This window comes from Hyaena hyaena, unplaced genomic scaffold (assembly GCF_003009895.1).
Source record: "Hyaena hyaena isolate Hyena2069 unplaced genomic scaffold, ASM300989v1 scaffold_899, whole genome shotgun sequence".
NCBI classification, from domain to species: Eukaryota; Metazoa; Chordata; class Mammalia; order Carnivora; family Hyaenidae; genus Hyaena; species Hyaena hyaena.
The window spans coordinates 746,279-750,571 of NW_024081530.1; positions in this window are offsets into that span (position 1 = coordinate 746,279).

The following is a 4,293-nucleotide window of genomic DNA, read 5'->3' on the forward strand; positions in this document are numbered from 1 at the left end:
TCAACTAGGTATTTACCCAAAGAATACAAAAATGCTAATTCAACTGGATTCATGTACCCCAATGTTTACAGTAGCATTATTTATAATAGCCAAATTATAGAAGTAGCCCAAGTGTCCACTGATAGATGAATAAATGAAGATGTGAGATATATGTTAAATTATATTATATTATATTATATTATATTATATTATATATGATGGAATATTACTCAACCATAGAAAAGGCTGAAATCATGCCATTTGCAATGACATGGATAGAGCTAGAGAGTAGTATGCTAAGCAAAATAAGATTAGTCATAGAGAAATACCATATGATTTCTTTCATATGTGGAATTTAAGAAACAAAACAAATGGACAAAGAAAAAAAGAAACAAACCAAAAAACAGACTTTTGACTATGGAGAACAAGCTGTTGGTTGGCAGAAGGGAGGGGAGGGGGGATGGATGAAATAGGTGAAGGGAATTAAGAGTACAGTTACTTGATGAGCAACTAAGTAATATATGGAACTGTTGAATCACTATTTTGCACATCTGAAACTAATATAACAGTGTATGTTAAGTTTTTAAAAGTTAAAAAAAAGATGTTCCAGTTTTTTTTTTAAGTGGAAAAAAACTGGTCAATAAACAATTATGTTTAAAACATCTACTTGGTTGTATTATCATATGGTTTTTAATAGATACATCACCTCAGGCTGAAATAACATTTATAATAAAATCTTTGGACAATGTGTAAATGTTCAGTAGGTCATATAAATGCATGGACTTTTTATATATTTGACTTTATTTGACTTCTCAGCATGTGAAAACTTATAGTTACCAATTATATTTCACAATATCCCAGAAGTACTTTGCTTGGGCTTAATTTTAATTTTGAAAAATTTTCTCATGGAAGTTAAGACATTTATGCAGAAGTGAGGGCAATGTTTGATTAAGTGCAATAAAGTATCTTTCTAGAAAGCATACAGGTTTTATTTTTAATTCAGACTTTTGGTATTTTAAAGGGCTTACAATGAGCTAGAAGAAGTTACACTGAAGGGACTGGCATAAGGCATAGGAAGGGGCTTTAGCCTTGAAAAAGCAAAGGCTGAGGTGCCTGGGAAGCTCAGTCCCTTGAGGGTTGGACTCTTGATTTCTGCTCAGGTCATGATCTCACAGTCAGTGAGTTGAGCCCTGCATTGGACTATGTGCTGACAGCACGGCCCCTGGTTGGGGTTCTCTCTCTTGCTTTCTCATCCCTCCCCCACTTGCCCTGTCTCTGTCTCTCTCAAACTAAATAAACTTAAAAAAGAAAAGAAAAAACAAAGGCTAAGAAGGTAGAAATTTTCTCCTACCCTTCGAGCCAACCCTGTGGGGATGATAGAGCTCATCTAGCATGTTGGAACCAAGACTGGCCTTCAGCACAATTATGAAGTAGGTAGAACTTGTACTTAACACTTCTTCATCTTCTCTGTTCACCAATACCATTAAGCTTTCGCTATTTGCAACTGCTCTCTTCTTAGCACTGAGAATAAAGTTCCCACAATTCAAATCGGTCCCCCCTAACCATGTCTTCCATTTTTACTCACCTCTGTTACCCTGCTGTTGGAGAACCCTCTATGCTCATGGATTGCCTCCTATAAGAAGATATGTTCATTAAAACAAGGGACCCTTGAAAAAGCTATTTGCCATCCTCCGAAATGAGTCCATAGAAACACTAAATGCTGGAAACACAAGTGGGGCCATATGTGGGGCAAGCTGAACCCCTTAAATTACATCCCATAAATGGCTCTGTCCTCTGTGACCTGCTCTCAAACTCCAAGTCATTTCTAAAATCCTAAGACACTAGAGATCAACGTCAGTGTGATCACTAAGATCTGCTTTCTTCTCCAAGAGCAAACTAAAACCTTTCTCACCCAGATTGTCAAAAAGAACAATCTGAATTAGTGAAGGGTGAACAGTGGAATGTGTTCCTATTTTTGAATGCACACAATTTATATATCTAGATTTTTTAGAAGTCTAATAGAGGTCCTGGGGAGCTTCTTTTAATGAACAGATAAGAATGATTTGTAATTCAGGCATTAATTGCTTATATGTAAATAGCTGCTTCCAAAATGCTTAAGGGCCTGTTTGAAACCAGTTTGTTCTCTTTAAATTTTGGCCTGAAGTTTAATTTGCATTCGCAACTTACTCCCTAACCGCTTATTTTGTAGACAATGCAAAGGTAAATTTCAGCTAACTAATCTATACATGAGGTCCAAATTTCTGTGGTTTTTACAGAATTGCTGGTTTTGAATCTTAGGGTATCTGGTGTTTTATTATGACTAATGCTCCATTTTAAGGCACATTTAAAATATGCAATTTTGCTGTCCTTGCTTCACAATGCTAATTTTAGCCAAGGCTCCAGTGATAAAAATCTACATAAATAAATACATAAATAAATAAAATCTACAAGGCTTCCTGGAACTACCACTTTCTTGAAACGATAGTTTCCAGAAATGATTCTAATTAGTGAGTGTTCCATTGGCTCAGTGGACAGTTTTATAGATGGTTTCCATTTGCAGGAACTTGTTCACAATACACATCCCACTTTCATAAAAAAGTGTGTGTGTGTGTCTGTATGTATGCTTTTTGTTAGTCTGTTAGCTTCAGTATGTGCCATCCACAGTTCAAAGTATCCTGAAACAAAATATTAAATATGGATTCATGAGGGTCCTGCTGACACTCTAAGCACGTATCATGGTGGAAATAATGCAGAGCTCTCTTTAAGAGATCTGGTTCCTGATAAATCTATAATCCTTTTTATAACATTTCTATACATTGAAAAATAGGGATTCAAGATCTCAGAAATACACACAATGGAAATCCCAATGGCAACGAAGGAGATATTTTGCAGGTGGCCCCCTTCAGTCTTGGGAAAGAGTCGACTTCCCATGTAGCTCTTCCAAACAGCTGGAGAAATCCAACTCCAATGTCAATCAGATTCCAGCGAGTAGAGGTCAGCACTAACATCTGGCTAGCCTGTCTTAACTACAGCATATCCTCACACTCCACTCTTTCCTGCACGTGTTTGCTCTTCAGGAAATATTTTATTTATTCCACAGTCTGCAAAACAATATGGCCTCTGGAGCATAGATGAGAATTGGGCCTCTTCTTCAAATTTATCTTAGGTCAGTGAACAACTGTGCCGCAGAAAGCATTCTTTTTGCACTGACAGAGTGATTAACAATGCTCACCTCTCTTTTTTCGGAGTTATAGCTTTTATTACGTCTCCTATGAGCAAAGATTAAGCCATGAACTTGTAGTGATTTTCTTTTACAGGGTGAGAGAATGACAGCATCATATCAATTAATGTTGGCACATTACCCAGCACAAGAAAAATGAAACTCAATAGTTTTGTACGTGAAAGCCTCAGGAAAGTGCTCGCTGTCAGAGTTAGCCACAAGGCTCATGACAGGCAGCAGCTTTACAAAAGGTCCACACAACTGAGACTTCCCATCAGGAGCCTTCTTCTGATACAGAGAGAGGGGCTGCCAGGGGAACTTGGGCAGTGGATGGGCTCCAGGCGTGAGGGACTCTTTAAGGATGTAAATTTCTGTTTGTTTTGGAAGAGTACCCTAGAAATATTGGCGGATCATGTAAGGATTTTTCTTTTGTTTTGGAACTTGCTTGAATCGAACCAAACTCTGCTGGAATTCTCGTCAGAACAGGCACTCTCTCATGGTTTCTAGTATTTCCTGTCTCTGGCCGGGCTGCAGCAATCTGAACAAAGCTTCTCATGGTATTTTATCCTGTTTGGACTCAATTCCAGTGCAAACCTGAGATCAAGTTGAGGCAGTGGAAAACAGAAAAGAAAAATTGTTGAGGAAAAGATGGGCCTGGAAGGTTGATCCCTGCTAAGGGTGAGAAAGTGTATTATTGTCGTTGATTTTAGTGACAGGTCCGAGGAGAGGGAAGAACACCATATTAAAAGCTGTTGATCTAGTCCCAGCTCTTGATCTTTCTGCAGAAGTTTGAATTTGCAAAGATATTTTGCTTCATCTGTAAAGTAGACTGGAATTTCTCTAAAAGTTCTTCCAGCTGTCACGGAGCATATTCTGAGGGCCTGTGCATTTCATTATGAAAATGCTTAAATATTTTGAAAGGCTATTTTTTTCACCTGGTTCTTGAACTTATGTCAGAGCATTTATCACACATGGAGATCCTATGACTAGGCATTTTCACTGTACCACCAATAGTTATATTTCAAGAAGGTATAGTGTGAATTAGTCACAAACACATTGCTTCTAGCTGACAGTTTTGGTGATACAGAAAGATA